Source organism: Heterodontus francisci, chromosome 26 (assembly GCF_036365525.1).
Source record: "Heterodontus francisci isolate sHetFra1 chromosome 26, sHetFra1.hap1, whole genome shotgun sequence".
Taxonomy (NCBI): domain Eukaryota; kingdom Metazoa; phylum Chordata; class Chondrichthyes; order Heterodontiformes; family Heterodontidae; genus Heterodontus; species Heterodontus francisci.
The window spans coordinates 24,563,581-24,582,494 of record NC_090396.1 but is presented as its reverse complement, the minus strand read 5'-3'; positions in this window follow the sequence as shown (position 1 = coordinate 24,582,494).

The window sequence follows — 18,914 nt, the reverse complement described above, 5'->3', positions numbered from 1 at the left end:
GGAATGATAAAATCATCCAAAGCTTCCTGCTCATAATCACTATGTTTGGGGACCACTTCTGGAAAATGAATGTTTTGCCAATAAGTGATCTTGAAGGGATCAGACTCAGCCGTTCACAGATTGACATTCTTGCATTTATAAAGTGCCTTATCTCACTGCTAGTAACATCCTGTTTTATCACCCATATCATCAGCTACTGATGTTACTTCCCAAACCCACAACCTTCACTGCCCAGAAGGATCAGGGCAGCAGGTGCATAGAGATACCATCACCGCTACGTTCCCCTCCAAGTCACACACCATTGTGACTTGGAAATATATCACTGTTCCTTCATTGTCAATGATGCCCACCCCCCTCTACCTAATAGCACTGTGGGAGCACGTTGCCCACATAGACCGCAGTGGATAAAGAAGCCTCACCACCAACTTCTCACAGGCAACTAGGTTTTGGGAAATAAATGCCAGCTTTGCCAGTGATACCAATATCCTGAGAATGAGTAAAACTTATATATTGTTAGGTTATGACACAAAACCTGCATTTGCTAATGCCGACCTGCTTCTTTGTTTAAACTAAGGCTGTAGCAGAAGTAAACTGGTACAGTAAGAAGCCTGGGGCAAAGGGGAGTGATGGGGCAGGGGGTCATTGTTACTCTTTTCTCTTCAATATCTTCTATTCTTCCAAAGGCCCTGATTTGGGCTGATGCCTGTTCAATGCGTAGCAGCTGCTCTCTGGTAACTCACTCAATGGGCTGGATTTTAAGAGCCTGCTGCCGCACCTGGTGGTGGGCAAAAAAATGGCGGCTCATTTAAATACCCAGGTTGCCCCACCCCAATTTCGTGAAGGGGGCAGGCTGTCTGACACCGGCAATGGTGTCAGCTGCCTGTGCGTAGACGCTGTCGCCATTTTTAAAGGCCAGCCAGCCCTGCCGGTAGATTTAAATTTTTAAAGAGACATTCCCCACCCCCCCACACCCACTGTTGCTAACAAAATTTTAACGCTCCTTTCCCACCCCAACCCCCACATAACAATAAAGTTAAGTATCTGCCCTTTCCCTCCACAAAACACTTTCCTTACAAATATGACCTTCCCCCCCCAAACTGTACAAAGTTTACAGTTCACCCCTTTCCACCATCCCCTACACTCATGACAATTATTTGACCCTGTCCCCCCCCACTCCCCCGGCACTAAAAATCTTAATTCCCCCCCTCCCCACCAGTGTCATGCCTGCTTTACCCAGACGGGGAAGTGAAGGTGTGGGAGTGCCAGCCGCCACACCGAAGATCATGGCGGGCCTGTAAGATGGGAGCTGAGTTTATTTAAATGTATTCATGGTGCTCATTTCAATATGCAAAGCTGGATCCCATCGCCCAGCGGCATGGGACCGCCATGGGGACTCACCACCTCCGGGAAGATCGGGCTCGGCCCTCCCAGCATCGGACGCCATGTTGGGCCTCAGCCGGAATGATCTTCCACCACCGCCCCCCGCCCCCACACCCCCCACCTCAGAGCCCAACATCGGGAGCCCACTAAAACCCAATGTGTGAGCTTGCACAGTGAGTGATAGCATCCTATCCATCCAAGCAAACACTGCAGCAGAGCCCAGTCTTGTCCCCTTCAAAACATCATGTGGGGTACTTACCAGCCAGATTCGTTATACACAGCCTTGAGAAATGGGAAACCAAATTGTTTTTGTTTTTTCTGTCCCAGGTCAGTTGTGACCCTGCGACACCTGAGATCAGCTAGCTTAGCTTAGTCCAGTAATTGAACCTTCCTTGTCGTGTAAAGCTCAGTTACAGATTGAGACAGCAGCGCAGCCCTCTTTTTTAATATACTAACATCATTTGATGTGAGCTGTGGCTCAGTGGATAACATTCTTGCTTCTCAGTCAGGAAGGCGGGGGGTTTAAGAGATCTGAGTGCACAATCCAAGCTGACACTCCAGTGCAGTACTGAGGGTGTGTTGCTCTGTCAGAGGAGCCGCTTTTTAGATGAGATATTAAATTGAGGCCCTGCCTGCCCTCTCAGGTGAATGTAAAAGATCCCACTGCACTATTTGAAGAAGAGTTAATATTTATCTCTCAATCAATGCCACTTAAGGAAAAAAAGATTATCTGCTTACCACATTGCTGTTTGTGGGAGCTTGCTGTGCACAAATTGGTTGCAGCATTTCCTAAATTAGAACAGTGGCTTCACAAATATTTCGAACAGGTCCTGTGGTTGTGAACGGTGCTATATAAATGCAAGTCTTTTTCTTAATATCCACTGGACAGTGCAAAAAAAATTCTATTTGATCAATACTTTCTGGAGTGCAACTTGTGTAATGCATTTCCTCACATGTCAGGGCAATATGGCTGGACCCTTGTTATTTGAATTGGAGCTAGCAGTTCACCTGCTTTATTGTCAGCCTTTGGTAACTTGCAGAGATTGTCTTGACGTTTGTTGCCTGAGTTCTTGGCTGTTGATTAGTACCAGTTCCAATGATTAAGGATCTTAAGAGAAGTCCTGTGCCCAGACGCTTAGATAGTGCTGCCATGTTAAAATATGGGAGCCAAAAAACCATTTGGATTAATTGAACATCTCGCACCCTCACAGATTGCAATGTGAGAAGCCAGTCTGAAGAGTGTAAAATCCGTCAGCCCATATGTTCTCACCATCGAGGCACCACAATACCAGTGAATGATCGTTCTGTCTCCTAATAAAAGAAAGAGGCTTTCACTGCCTTTTGTCCTGATTTAAAGGGGCAATATTGCCACACAGTGTGAAGCTACACCACAAATGCATTCATGTTGTAAGATTTCACAAATCCAATGATTTTCAAACTTTTCTGTGCGAGGAATACAGAAATCCTGCAAACATTGACACCCTCACTGCAACCTGCTATAAACAATAGCACATTTCCAATGCCCCCCCCCCCCCCACCCAAAATACTGACAGACTCGCATGGACCCTCTGCAAATGCTGATACACTCACTATAACCCAACTGCAAATAGTGACTGTCATGCAAACACTTACGCATTATTGAGGAACCCCTATAAATAGCTACAAACACCAGGGGACCCTCAGTTTTTTACCCTTGTCTTATGAGGAAGCGTTGAGCAGGCTGGGCCTGTACGGGAAGTAGGTCAAAATGTGGAGTAATTAGTTCAGCCATGGACTTATTGAATGGTGGAGCAGGTTCACGGGGTCAAGTGGCCTACTCCTGCTCCTAATTCGTATGTTCGTATACTGACTGGAGTTTAGAAGAATGAAAGGTGATCTTATTGAAACATATCAGATTCTGAGGCGCCTAACAGGGTAGATGCTGAGAAGACATTTCTCCTCATGGGGGAAACTAGAACTAAGGGGTACAGTTTCAAAATAAGGGGTCTCCCATTTAAGACAGAGATGAGGAGGAATTTCTACACTCAGAGGGTTGTTAATCTTTGGAATTCTCTTCCCCAGACAGCAGCGGAGGCTGGGTCACTTAATATATTCAAGGCTGAGCTAGACAGAATTTTGATCTATAAGGGAGTAAAGGATTATGGGGGGAGGCAGGAAAGTGGAATTAAGGCCTCAATCAGATCAGCCATGATCTTATTGAATGGCGGAGCAGTCTCCTGGGGCCTGATGGCCTATTCCTGCTCCTATTTCTTATGTTCTTATGTTGAGACGCCCTACAAATACTGACACTGGAACCCTGTGCATACATTTCTATATTGTCAGGGACCCCCTGCAAATATTAACAGACACTTGTAGATCAGCTGTCCTGACTTCCATATGACAGTCTCCAAGGAGAATGGTGCTATTACAGAAAATGTTCATTTCTTTGTGTATATAGTAACGTTAAAACTTAGAGGTGGTGGTGTTCCAATACGCCTGCTGCCCTCACTCTTCTAGCTGATAGAGGCCACACCTTTGGAAGGCGCCACTGAAGAAGCGTTGTAAATGGTACACGCTGCTGTTACTGCGCTTGTAGCGGAGGGAGTGAATGTTTAACATGGTGGATGGGCTGTTGATTAAGGGGACTGCTTTGTCCTGGATGGTGTCAAGCCACTTAAGAGTTGTTGCAGCTTCACCCATCCAGGCAAGTGGAGAGTATTCCATCACATTCCTGACTTGTACCTTGTGGATGGTGGAGAGAGTTTTGGGAGGCAGGAGTTGAGTTACTCTGACCAGTTCTAATGGCCACAGTATTTATGTGGCTGGTCCTGATTCTACACACCCAAGTTTCCAGTGGGGAGCTGCAATCAAAGGGAATGCACAGCTGGAAAGTAAGTGCATACATCCTGCGAGTTCCTATCACGTGCAGTTTATAAGCCCCACTCTCCAATGGCAGTGCTGGAGTGTGAAATCCCCCTCTACTTAATTAATTTCCACAGTGTAATCATCCATTTTAAGCTGTGGTATGTCATTCGGTTGTCGTATTTGATAATGTTTAATAAGCAACCAAAACACAGATGCCACTCATTTGTTTAGTGAATTTTGTGAGGAATGGTGGTGAATGAAATATTTTCTATTAAGTACCCAATATTGGCACAAAGTACTGCCATGTCAGGCATGGCTGGTCAAGTGCAGATTACAGTCTCTCTCTACACTGACCCCAACCTCAGAAGATTTCTCAGCCCACCAGTATAGGCCAGCAATCACAGTCAGTCAGCAACGGCATTCAACTAACATCGAGGAAGGTCGATCGGGTGAACCGTGAACATGGCTTAGAAATTGGCGGGTGCTCATTTCCTACTAGTTTGCGCATTGTTCATGAGTAATTGTTCCTTGATTAGTGTCATTGGGATCTTGAACATTCACGTGAAGGATCAGACGGAACCTTAGTTTAATACCTCAACTGAAAGATGGCACTTCCAACAGTGCAGCACTCCCTCAGTACTGCATGGTAGTGTCAACCTAGATTATGTTCTCAAGTCGCTGGAGAGGGGCTTGAGCCCACAACCTTCAGATCTCATAGGCCACTGAGCTACAAGGGATACCTCTACGCTTAATGCGTCCCTTGGAATCGATCTCTCAACTAATTTAGCAAAGATTTTCAATGGGATACCATCTCTAGTACAATTGAATGCAATTTCAAACAAATAGATTTTTAAGTGTCTGCTGGAATCAATTGCACAATTTCAGGATCTTCTCCTTGGAAAACCTATCCAGCTATTTCTTATTATTCTTGTATATAATGCCCACCTGCTCCCTTTCCAAAAATCAGTTTCCATTATTTCTGTTACTGATGTTAGGCTCCTTTTCTGATCATACATGACGCATTAGCTTTCTACTCCTCTTGAGGAACCTCATTAGTATCCAATGTTTCATCCATGTTTACGGCAAGAGCTAGCACACTTTCTCTGTCATTTCCTTCTAAGCCACAGGATGTGAGGTAAACTTCACAAGATTGCAGGATGCTGGCAATTTACTAGAAGGGTACCAGGGATGAAGGACTTCAGTCATGTGGAGAGACTGGAGAAGCTGGGTTGTTCTCTGTAGAGCAGACAAGGCTAAGTGGAGATTTAGTAGAGGTGTTCAAAATTTTGAGGGGTTTTGATAGAGTACCTTGGTATAAAATGTTTCCACTGGCAGTAAGGTCAATAGCCACAAATTTCAGGTAATTGGGAAAAGAACTTGAGGAGAGGTAAGGAGACTTTTTGTTACACAGGAAATTGTTGTAATATCAAAGGCATTACTCGAAAGGGTGGTGGAAGCAGATTCAACAGTAACTTTTAAAAGGGAACTGGATGAACACTTGAAAAGGGAAAAAAATTACAGGGCTATGGGGAAAGAGCAGTGGGAGTGGGACTAATTGAATAGCTCTTTTAAAGAGCTAGCACAAGCATGATGGGCTGAATGACCTCCACCTGTGTTGTATGATTCCTTGGGGGAATTTTAACCTTCAAAAACAGGCGTGTTTGGGTTGGGTGGGATGTAAAAATGTTAAAAATGTCAAACCCAAACTCAACCCATCTCGAACCCAACAATGTCAGGTTTCAATGGAGGCTGAACAGGGGGTTGGATGACCAACCCCCTCTCAGGAGGTGTTCACTCATTTAAATATTGTAACGAGACTGTGTGCTTCATGTTTTCCCTCCATTTTAAATCTTGCACTGGTCAGCCAGGTTTTTTGGAGTTAGCAAACGAGGCAGTTGAAGAGAGGCCAGGGGACTTGATGGGCCGAATGGCCTCCTTCTGTGTCATAATGACTCTATGACTCCAGCAGGTAATTGACTTTCCAGCTCTGCTGCAATCCGGGAGGAGCAGGAGTGCTTCCCCTCAGCCCCCCAAGCTTACCCGTAAACCGCGATCAGCCAAACTCCATCCCACAATCAGAGCCTCTCCCCCCTGCCCCCCACTGCCCCCATGTCCCCACTCCCAACTCCTGCTGCCCAAAGCACGATTTCCAATCTCCCCATCCCCTCTCCGCCTTTCTGTTCCCTCACTCCCTGCTCCGCGCTTCCTGGCTACAGCCTCTGATCTTCCCCCGACCTTCGGAACTCCCCCCAACAACATATCCAATCTCTCACATTCCAGCTCTCCTGATCTCCGCCCAGCCAGCTTTCCAATCTTGCCAACTGCAGCAGTCTCCAATCTCCACCCTTCTCAATTTGACTGGCTGTGGCCAGGAAATGGTTACAAAAATCGTGAAATTCGGCAGGACCCAAATGAAAAGCTGCCCCCCACCACCCTCCCACTTCCTTCCCACTTTCCTATGACTATCAGGACCTATGATTCTATTGTGGGGCCTCACAAAGTTTACTCTTATGAGACACTCAGCTAGAAGTCTTAAATTGTTTTAACTCATCAGGAACGTCAAAGAAGAGAATTGTTTAACTTCTAAGCCTGGTCCGGATTGCTTGCATCCCAGGTTGTTAAAGGAAGTAGTATTTTACGGAAGGGCTTGCCATAATCTTTTGAGATACAGGGAGGAGTAAGGACATTCCTAGTAACTACAGGCCATTCAGTTTAACATCTGTGGTGGGTAAGGTTTTAGAAACAATAATCAGGAAAATAAAAATCAAGAAGCACGGAGAGGTTTGAGTTAATTAGGGAGAGCCAGCATGGATTTGTAAAAGGCAGATCGTGCTTGACTAATCTAATTGATTTTTTGATAAGGTAACAGAGAAGGTTGATGAAGGGAAAGCAATGGATGGTGTCGATATGGGTTTTAAGAAAGCATTTGAAAAAGTACCACATAAAAGGATGGTTACCAAATTTGAGGCTCATGGAATCAGAGGGTCAGTGCCAGCTTGGATAAAAAATTGACTTAAGGACAGAAAACAGTGAGTCATGGTAAATTGTTGTTGTTCAGACTGGAGGGTGGTGGACAGTTGTGTTCCCCAAGTGTCAGTGATAGGACCACTGTTTTTTTTTGCTATATGTAAATGACTTGGATCTTGGAATACAGAGTAGAATTTCAAAAATTGCAGCTGATAGTAAACTTGGAGGTGTGGCAGACAATTGGGATGATACAAATCAACTGCAACAGGACATAGATAGGTTGGCAGAATGGTTAGAGAAGTGGCAGATGGAATTTAATACAGAGGTGATGCATTTTGACAAAAGGGATAGGGAGAATCAATATAGACTAAATGGTACAGTTTTGAAGAGTGTACAGGGACAGAGGGACCTGGGGGTTCATGTGGATAGATCTCTTAAGGTGGTAGAACATACTAGAAAGAGTAGTTAACAAAGCATATGGGACCTTGGGCTTCATAAGTAGAGGTATTGGGTACGAAAGCAGGGAGGTTATGCTGAACCTTTATAAAGCTTTGGTTAGGCCCTAAATAGAGTATTGCATCCAGTTCTGGTCACCACGCTTTAGGAAGCATGTGATTGCAGAGGAGATTTACCAGAATGGCTCCAGGGATGAGCGATAAGGCTACAAGGTTAGGTTCGAGAAGCTGGGGTTGTTCTCCTTGGAACAAAGGAGATTGAAGAGAGATTTGATAGAGGTGTACAAAATTATGACATGTTTGGATAGAATCACAGAATCACTCAATCCTTACGATGCAGAAGGAGGTCATTCGGCCCATCGTGTACGCACTGGCTCACCGCATGAGCAATTCCCTGCCTTCTCCCCATAACCCTACACATTCTTCCTTTTCAGAAACTGTTTAATTCCCTTTTGAAAGCTTCAATTGAACCTGCCTTCACCATGTTCTCAGGCAGCGCATTCCAGACCTTAACCATTCACTACGTGAAAAAGATTTTCCTCATGTCACTTTTGCTTCTCTTACCAAATACTTTAAATCTGTGCCCTCCCGTTCTCAATCCTTTCATGAGTGGGAACAGTTTCTCTCTATTTACTCTGTCCGGACCCCTCATGATTTTGAATACCTCTATTAAATCACCCCTCAGCCTTCTCTTCTCCAAGGAAAACAGTCCTAACTTCTCCAATCTATCTTCATAACTGAAATTCCTCATCCCTGGAACCATTCGCCTGAATCTTTTCTGTATTCTCTCCAATGCCCTCACGTCTTTCCTCAAGTGCGGCGCCCAGAACTGGATGCAATACTACAGCTGAGGCCGAACTAGTGTCTTATACCAGTTCAACATAGCTGCCTTGCTCTTGTACTCTATGCCCCTATTTATAAAGCCCAGGATACTGTATGCTTTATTAACTGCTTTCTCAATCTGTCCGAACATCCTTCAATGACTCATGCACATATACACCCAGGTCCCTCTGCTCCTGCACCCCCTTTAGAATTGAACCCTTTATTTTGTCTCTCCATGTTCTTCCTACCAAAATGAATCACTTCACATTTCTCTGCATTGAACTTCATCTGCCACTTGTCTGCCCATTCCACCAACTTGTCTATGTCCTTTTGAAGTTCTACACTATCCTCCTCACAGTTCACAATGCTTCCAAGTTATGTATCATCTGAAAACTTTGAAATTGTGCCCTGTACACCAAGGTCTAGGCCATTAATATAGATCAGGAAAAACAAGGGTCCCAACACTGATCCCAACTCCACTACAAATCTTCCTCCAGCCCAAAAAACATCCATTAACCACTACTCGTTGTTTCCTGTCACTCAGCCAATTTCATATTCATGCTGCTACTGTCCCTTTTATTCCATGAGCTACAAGTTTGCTCACAAGTCTGTTATGTGGCACTGTATCAAATCCTTTTGAAAGTCCACATACATGCACATCAACAGCATTGCCCTCATCAACTCTCTCTGTTACCTCCTTGAAAAATCCAACAAGTTAGTTAAACATGATTTTCCCTTAAGAAATCCATGCTGGCTTTCCTTAATTAACTAATAGGGTAGACATTAGCTGATGGTACGAGCACTAAGGACACAGATTTAAGGATGAATGATTTCAAAAGGAAATTGGATGGGCACTTGAGGAAAATAAATTTTCAGGGCAATGAGGATGAAGCCGGGGAATGGAACTGATTGGATTGCTCTGCTGAGTGCTGGCATGGGCTCGATGGGTCTGTTATGACCAGGTGAGAAAGGGGTCTAGGGGTTTCTTCTCAGCCTTTTTCTGGTTTGACTGTAACATGATTTAATTATTATAACACCATGTTTTTAGCTTCCCCTCAGTGAATCCTCGTTCACTGCTCTCCAATTGTAATGGCAAAGAAATCAACTAGACAGGTTTTCTTAGCTTTAAACAAGAAAGGTGTAAGTTTATTAACCTTAAAACTCTAATTCAGTTAAAACTACTAACAATATGTGATGCGACCATGCTAGCATGCATACGCGATAAACAAACATGCAGATAGAGACAGAAAAGGAGAAAGAATCAAGGGGAAATATTTGAAGCAATAGATGGAGTTCATTTACTTCTTTTGAGTTTGATGTAAAGTCTTTGATTGCAGTTCAATCTTGTCATCTCATTGGGGCCTAGAGCATTTTCAAACTTGTTTCAATGGTTTTCTGGCTTAGTTTCCTTCCATGGGTCCCTGTCTTTGCGTGAGAGGGAGAGAGAGAGCCCTTGCTTCTCTGCTGTCTTCAAATTGCAGTCTTACTCAAACTGTTCTGGGGACACAATTCAAAACCAAACCTGGGCCAGCAGGTTGGTCATGTGAACAGCTTTTTTTAAACAAACTTTCCTGTGTTTTTGTGGATTCTCCATCTTTAGCAGGCACCCTCAGTGGAGGGGGGGGGGGGGATGAAATGCTGGCTTTTTATACATTCAATGTCAGGTGATCAAAATCCATTTGGGTTAATTGGATCACGGAGCAGTTCCATTGTCTTCTCCGGGCAACTGTATCTTAGAATGCAAATGGTTCCAGCCACTGCTGTGATCTCTTTAAATAAGTCATCTTTTCAGTCCAGTGACAATTTAAAATTAATGTTTCTTTTGACGAAATTAATACGCTTCATTCTTGGCAGGTGGGAGTCTTCATGACACCTCCACACCCAGCAGAATGAAATGCAATTTTAAAAAGAGCACTTCATTGAAAAGGAGTAGATAGAAGAGTAAGTGAAGGAAATCACACATGCATCTCTCTTATTCATTCTCATTCATTTAGAAATCCTAAAAAGTTGTTACCACTTGTCTTTTCTTGGTAGCAGTGCTGCTTTAACTGCTGTTTTGGCATCCCAATAAACATGTGATTTGGGGGGAAATTTTTCAGTTTGCACATTTCCATGACTGCCTAGGGTATCTTTGTTCCTGTTGAAGTCTGCAGGGGGAGGGTTAGATTTAAGTAGCCCTAAGTTGGAGTTCTGCTCAGGGGAGTCAGTAGTAGGTGGATCCATTCTGAACTCTCCTAAAAAAGTAATTAGGAGAGCGAAGAGGGGACATGAAAAACGACTGGCGGGCAAGGTAAAGGAAAATCCCAAGGCATTTTATAAGTATATTAAGGGCAAAAGGATAAGCAGGGCAAGAGTAGGGCTCATTAGGGACCAAAGTGGCAATCTGTGTGTGGAGCCGGAGAATATAGGTGAGGTTTTAAATGATTACTTTTCATCTGTGTTCACTATGGAAAAGGACGATGCAGGTATAGAGATCAGGGAGGGGGATTGGGATATACTTGAACATATTAGTATTGAAAGGGAGGAAGTATTAGGGGTTTTAGCAGGCTTAAAAGTGGATAAATCCCCAGGCCCAGATGAGATATATCCCAGGCTGTTATGTGAGGCAAGGGAGAAGATAGCAGGGGCTCTGACACAAATTTTCAAATCCACTCTGGCCACAGGAGAGGTACCAGAGGACTGGAGGACTGCGAATGTGGTACCATTATTCAAGAAGGGTAGCAGGGATAAACCAGGTAATTACAGGCCGGTGAGTCTAACATCAGTGGTTGGGAAAATATTGAAAAAAAATTCTGAGGGACAGGATTAATTTCCACTTGGAGAGGCAGGGATTAATCAGGGGTAGTCAGCGTGGCTTTGTCAGGGGGAGATCGTGTCTAACTAACTTGATTGAACTTTTCGAGGTGACCAGATGTGTAGATGAGGGTAAAGCAGTTGATGTAGTCTACATGGACTTCAGTAAGGCTTTTGATAAGGTTCCACATGGGAGATTGGTTAAGAAGGTAAGACCCCATGTGATCCAGGGCAATTTGGCAGATTGGATCCAAAATTGGCTTAGTGGCAGGAGGCAGAGGGTGATGGCCGAGGGTTGCTTCTGTAAGTGGAAGCCTGTGACCAGTGGTGTACCACAGGGATCAGTGCTGGGACCCTTGCTATTTGTAGTGTACATTAATGATTTAGATGTGAATATAGGAGGTATGATCAGTAAGCTCGCAGATGACACAAAAATTGTGGTGTCGTAAATAGTGAGGAGGAAAATCTTAGATTATAGGACAATATAGATGGGCTGGTAAGATGGGCGGAGCAGTGGCAAATGGAATTTAATCCTGAGAAGTGTGAGTTGATGCATTTTGGGAGGAATAACAAGGCAAGGGAATATACAATGGATGGTAGGACCCTAGGAAGTACAGAAGGTCAGAGGGACCTTTGTGTACTTGTCCATAGATAACTGAAGGCAGCAGCTCAGGTAGATAAGGTGATAGGAAGGCATATGGGATACTTGCCTTTCTTAGCAAAGGCATTGAATATAAGAGCAGGGAGGTTATGCAGGAGCTGTATAAAACGCTAGTTAGGCCACAGCTGGAGTACTGTGTACAGTTCTGGGCACCACACTATAGGAAGAATGTGATTGCACTGGAGAGGGTGCAGAGGAGATTCACCAAAATATTGATTGGGCTGGAGCATTTCAGCTATGAAGAGAAACTGAAAAGGCTAGGGTTGTTTTCCTTAGAGCAGAGAAGGCTGAGGGGTAACATGATTGAGGTATACAAAATTATGAGGGGCATTGATAGATTAGATAGGAAGAAACTTTTTCCCCTAGCGAAGGGGTCAATAACCAGGGGGCATAGATTTAAGGTAAGGGGCAGGAGGTTTGGAGGGGATTTGAGGAAAAAATGTTTCACCCAGAGGGTGGTTGGAATCAGGAACACACTACCTGAAGTGGTGGTAGAGGCAGGAACCATCACAACATTTAAGAAGTATTTAAATGAGCACTTGAAATGCCATAGCATACAAGGCTACAGGCCAAGTGCTGGAAAATTGAATTAGAATAGGTAGGTGCTTGATGGCTGGCATAGACACGATGGGCCGAAGGGCCTGTTTCTATGCTGTATGATTCTATGACTCTTTCAGTGCTTTGGTGAGTCATGCAAGGTCTTTTCACTTTAGGGAATGGTTGGTTCCCTTTTCCCCTGACTGTGGGGGAGGATTCCTTGCTAATCGTCCCTTTGTCTTCTGGGACACTCCTGTTTGCAAGTATTTGTCCAGAATCTACTGCACTCCCCTGCAGCACTTCGACTAGGAGAGGCATCACCCTCACAGGTTTTCTGCCCTTTTGAGGACTTGTTTTCTCTCTGCAGGTTCTGTACATGCTGTTAGCAACTTTGGTGGGGTGCTTCTTGTGTCTGCATTTATATAGGAGAATGTGGGGTGTAATTTTTCAATCATTTTGGGGTTGGCTGACCGCACAGTAGAGGTTTCCATTTGGGATTCCTATCGGATCTCCTTCAACTTGTCCTCTTTGACCCTTTTTCCCCTTTTCTCGCTAACCTTTTGCCAGCCTTGTGCTTGCCTGTCCCCTTTTGTTCTCGGCTGTGGTCCCTTACAGTTCACCAGCCCTCTGCTGGAGGGTCCTCCAAACATCAATACAGGACTTAGGGGTGCAGATTTCACTGTAGGTCGGGGTTTCCCCTCAACCTGGCACATGTGGCAACTCCCACAGTACTCCACCACATCTTTGTGGAATTTTGGCCAGTCAAACTGCTGTCTTATGCGAACTTTGATTTTTGTATACCGACATGTACAGCCATTGTAATCTCATGGGCCATTTTTAATATTTGCCTCCGGTACCTCTGTGGCACCACTAACTGGTGAACCACTGTCCACTCCTTGCTCTCAAATCTGCGAGGAGAACTCCACTTCCTCATCAGTACCTCATTCTTTAAATAATAGCAATCAGGGACTCCCTCTGCTTCAATTTCAGACTGGGCAGCCGATGCTAACTCGCTCAGTACTGGGTCAGCTCACTGAGCCTCAGCTAGGGAAGCTTCATTCAATTCATTCCCTGTGTCTTCTAACTTTCCAAAGAAAGTCTCAGACAGACAGACCTCATGGTCATCTGCCTGCAGTACCAATTCAGTCTCCTCTGGGGGAGCTGGTTTCATCATGGCCCGATTCACTACACATGCAGGGGAACTGCAGGGGACCGTCTCCTGCCACTGCCCTGTCTCTCTGACCTCTTCCGGTCTCTCTATCACTACAGGGGAAACTACCACCTTCGCACCCACCAGCTCATGACCTAGGAGCAGATCAACCCCGTCCACAGGCAAACTAGGGACAATCCCCAAAGTCACCGGTTCCAAAACTAGGTCACACTCCAAGTGCACCCAACGTAAAGGTACAGGCATACACAACCCTCCAATACCATTCACCACCATTCTGGTGTTTACTGCACTCTCTGGGGGAAAGGTAAAAGTGATCTAGTGGCCCCTGTGTCCCTGAGCATTACTATGGGCTTGCTTGCCCCACTTGAGGGGTGTGGGGTTACTTTCCCTTCAGACACAAAATCCTGATAGCCTTCAGGAACCCTATTAAATGTTTCTGCACCTACAGCAGTATGTTTCTGGGTCTTACTACTGTTGCAGTTAAAGACACAGCTTGTTCAGCTGTGCTTTGCATCAAGGTCACTTCTCCTTCACTGAGTGGGTGTGCTGTGATTCACCCTACACGTAGTTTCCAGCAGTCAGCTCTTAGATGCCCTGCTTTATTACAATGGAAGCACACAGGTCTCCAAGTCTCACTCCTACTTACAGCATTATCCTTTTAGGCTGGAGGAGGGCCCCCCTGTGTCTCCTGCTTTTCCTTCTCTCCCAGGACTGCTTGGGCTTCTATCACCTTCCCACCCTTTGTCCTTTTCTGATTTGTGCGGGTAACTAAGAAAGGTTTTCCCCTGGGGAACTGACTTATAGATGAGAGCAAACACATCAGCCAGAACTGCGGCTTGCCTGGCTCTATGGACTTTTTGCTCCTCCACATGTGTCTTTATGGAGAGTGGGAGGGAGTTTTTAAATTCCTCCAGCAAAATTACCTCTCTGAGATTTTTATAGCTGGGCTGCACGTTAACAGCCCTCAGCCATTGGTCAAAAGCCAGCTGCTTACTTCTCTCAAACTCCAAGTGTGTTTGATCAGCTTGCTTCTTGAGGGTTCTACATTTCTGGTGATAGGCTTCCGATACTAGTTCATATGCCCTGACGATAGCATTTTTGGTCAGTTTATAATGTGATGAACTCTCATATGGCAACAGGGAATAAACATCATGGGCTTTTCCTGTTAACATGCTTTGTAACAGCAGAGTCAAAATCTTAGCTGGCCACTTTACTTCCTTGCAAGTTTCTCAAAAGATACAAAAAAATGTTTGGGATCAGTTGAGTAAATTTTAACAATTCTGTGCCCAGCCCTGAATTATGATCCTCCATATTGGCCATGCTTTCACTGGAGTTACTCTGTCACCCCCTAGTTAACTCAAGCCACCTCAGCTCTCTCTCCTTGTATTCCTTCTGGAAGGTTCTTTCTCTTTCTCTCTCCTCTCTCTTTTTCTTCATGTTCCTTCTGGAAGGTTCTTTCTTTCCCTCTCTCCTGTCTCTCTTTCTCTTTCCCTGTCTTCTAATTCAATTTTCCTCTGTTCCAATTGTACCTTTGCTCGGAATACCCTGTCAGAGTCTATTTCTAACCGTTTCTGCTTCTGCAGATTCAAGGGAAAAATAGCTGCCACTAGTCTTAGGAGTTCAGACTTTCTAGCCTCGGCACGGACAGTGATCCCACACTGCTCAGCCATTTTTCTCAACTCCTCCATAGTCAGTACTTTTAACTTATCCCAAGTTACTTCACCCTGGCTTGGGGAGCTATTAGCTTCAGTCGCAGACATGTTCATATTCTAGCACACACAACCACAAGAAAACCTGTATTGAAATATTTTCTCTTGTTGACTGGGATCAATTTGATTTCCCACTTCCAATTTCTCGTTTGTCTGTGGGTTGAATCCAGATGCTAGCCCCTAAATTTCTGTTACGACTAGGTGAGAGAGGGGTCTAGGGGTTCCCTCTCAGCGCCTTCCTGGTTTGACCATGACAGGATTTAATTTTTAAAACACCATGTTTTTAGCTTCCCCTTAGTGAATCCTTGTTCACTGCTCTCCAATTGTAATAGCAAAGAAATCAGCCAGACAGGTTTTCTTGGATTTAAACAAGAAAGGTGTAAGTTTATTAACCTTAAAACTCTAATTTGGTTAAAACTGCTAAAACTGCTAACAATACGCGACGCGTCCATGCTAGCATGCATATGCGATAAACAAACACGCAGATACAGAAAAGGAGAAAGAATCAAGGGGAAATGTTTGAAGCAATAGATGGAGTTCATTTACTGTCTTTTGAGTTTGATGTAAAATCTTTGATTGCAGTTCAATCTTGCCGTCTCGTTGGGGCCCAGTGCACTTTCAAACTTGTTTCGATGGTTTTCTGTCTTGAGGCTTAGTTTCCTTCCGTGGGTCCCTGTCTTTGCGTGAGAGGGAGAGAGAGAGACCTTGCTTCTCTGTTGTCTTCAAATTGCAGTCTTACTCAAACTGTTCTGGGAACACAATTCAAAACCAAACCTGGGCCAGCAGGTTAGTCATGTGAACAGCTTTTTTTAAAACAAACTCTCCTACGTTTTTGTGAATTCTACATCTTAGAAGACACCCTCAGTGGTCGGGGGAGGAGGACTGGAATGTTGAATTTTTACACATTCAGTGTCTGGTGATCAAAATCCATTTGGGTTAATTGGATCATGGAGCAGTTCCATTGTCTTGTCCAGGCAACTGTCGCTTAGAATGCAAATGTTTCCAGCCACTGGTGTGAATCTCTTTAAACAAGTCATCTTTTCAGTCCAGCAACAGTTTAAAATTAATGTTTCTTTTGACTAAATTAATATGCTGCATTCATGGCAAGTGGGGTCTTCATGACAGGTCGAATGGCCTCCTTTTGTGCTCTTATGACTCTATGATTCTATGATTTGACATAAAGATACTTGAGGAAATTTCCATGCTGCTCTTGAACATCCTTCCCATTATTGTCAAGGAGCCAGCCTTTCAAAAATTTGGCTGCGATGGGAATCAACTCATCACTGGAAGGCAATCATGGTGCAACTTGACTGGCAATCTCCAGGGAAGCCTTCTGTAGAAAATCTGTTTCCACTCAGCTTCTGCCCTGATGTAGCTTTCTCTGTCTCTCCCAGAAACTCTCTCCCTCTCTCTCTAGCTGGTTCAATAGATGGTACCAAAGAGAGAATGTGATGGTTTAAAACCCAAAATATTCTTTATATCACAAACTGAACAGGTTCCGTATCTGTTCCAGAATGCTGGCAGTAACTTAGGGACAATTTTATGGAACCATGCTCTCAGAAGAAGACCATAATACCCAGGAGAACATGTCGCGATCTTGCAGGTGGATTGCCACAATTTTAAACTCACTGATAGAAAGTTCAAGAGGAACACATTCCTAATACTACAACCGCTGGTGAGTAAAGCTCTATCATTATTTGTAAAATCAACAACAACATTTACCTACCTTTAACATAGTAAAATGTCTTATGGTGCATCACAGCAATGCAATCAGACAAAATTTGACACCGATATTAAGACAGATGATCAAAAGCTCGATCAAAGAGGTGGGTTTTAAAGAGCATCTTAAAGGAGGAGAGAGAGGTAGAGAGATGGAGAGGTTTAAGGAAGAAATGACTAGGACCTAGACAACTGAAGGCACAGCTATCAATGATGGAGTGATAGAGTCATAGAAAGATACAGCACTGAAACAGGCCCTTCGGCCCACTGAGTATGTGCCGACCATCAACCACCCATTTATATTAATCCTACATTCCCTACCACATCCCCACCACCTACCTACACTAGGGGCAATTTATAACAGCCAATTTACCTATCAACCCCTGCAAGTCTTTGGCATTTGGGAGGAAACCGGAGCATCTGGAGGAAACCCACGCGGTCACAGGGAAAACTTGCAAACTCCGCACAGGCAGTACCCAGAACCGAACCCGGGTCGCTGGAGCTGTGAGGCCGCGGTGCTAACCACTGCGCCGCCCAAAATTAATCAATTGAATTTAAATCCCACTAGCTGCCATGGTGGGATTTGAACCCATGTCCCCAGGGCATTTGCCTAGGTCTCTAGATTACAGGTTCAGTGACATTACCACGATGCTACCATCTCTCCCATGATGGAAATGTGGAAATCAGGAATGGACAGTCAGTGCTGGAATCCATCGAATATGTTAGGTAATTATTTATTTGATTCAAATTGTGTTGCTGTAAATATACAGCCTGCTGAAACAGCTGGAACAGGCTATGTTATGTTGTTAAGACTCTGTTCAGCCTACTGAATCTGAATGGCCTGTAGCATAGCTGCTGGCCTGGCCAGAGTTAAAGGAAAGCCTGCCTTTATTTGTCTCTCGATGAGCTGCATGTGGTTTGAAGTGATTGAGCCCGGCCCTCCATTTGAACTTGGTAACCAGGGTGGAGGGAAAAGGAAACTGGGGATTGGAAACACCACACTTGACTGTACAGACTGTGAAGGTAACATCGACTCTCATTACATCACCCAGGACTCACAATAAGAGAACCTTGAACTAGCACATTATTAAACCTGCATAGGCCTTTGTGGGTGTAAATAGTTCCTCGGTCCCCGATATCTGAATAAATCAGTCAACTGTGAAAAATTACCTGGCTGTAGAAGAGATGCACAATTAACAGCAATGGGAATATCACAAGTACTTTTTAATTGGTGCAAAGATCATTGGTAAAGCAGGGCATCTCGCTACTAAGGTGTGCCGTTGTTAATCATCGTGTCATCTGGACTGGTGAAAGGGATATAAGGTGGATTGGAAACAATTACACCCAGAATAAAAGATTCCCAATTATCTTTTGAGATTCCAGTCATATTCCAGCCCATCTTCACCCATCCCAGTCTCCTTTTAAAACATGCTTTCCAGATTTTAGGTTATTTCTCAGCATTAAAAGATGACAGTGGGCTTATTCAAACATCTGCTAAAGTCGTTCTTAAAGCTAGAAATAGGAAAAAGGTTAATCGGAGGACTTCCTTCTGACCTTTGTTTTGCAGGGGGGTGGGGGGGCGGGGTGGGTTGGTCAGTCCTCCACCTGGTTACTTTGTCTCTGGATTTGAAGGGAGAGCATGGGGGCTGACACGGCACATGTCAGGTTGGCCTCGGCTCGCTAACATGAGTCTCACATAACTATTAACACCGACTCTCACCCAAACCTGGTGTCAGAGGCTCATGGTCAGGAGGCTAACATAAGGCAAAGAATAATTCTGGATTAAAGGGGTTCTGGCACATAAGGCCCTATATTTCCTTTTGGGACCCAGAGGAGCACTTACCATCTTTTAGCAC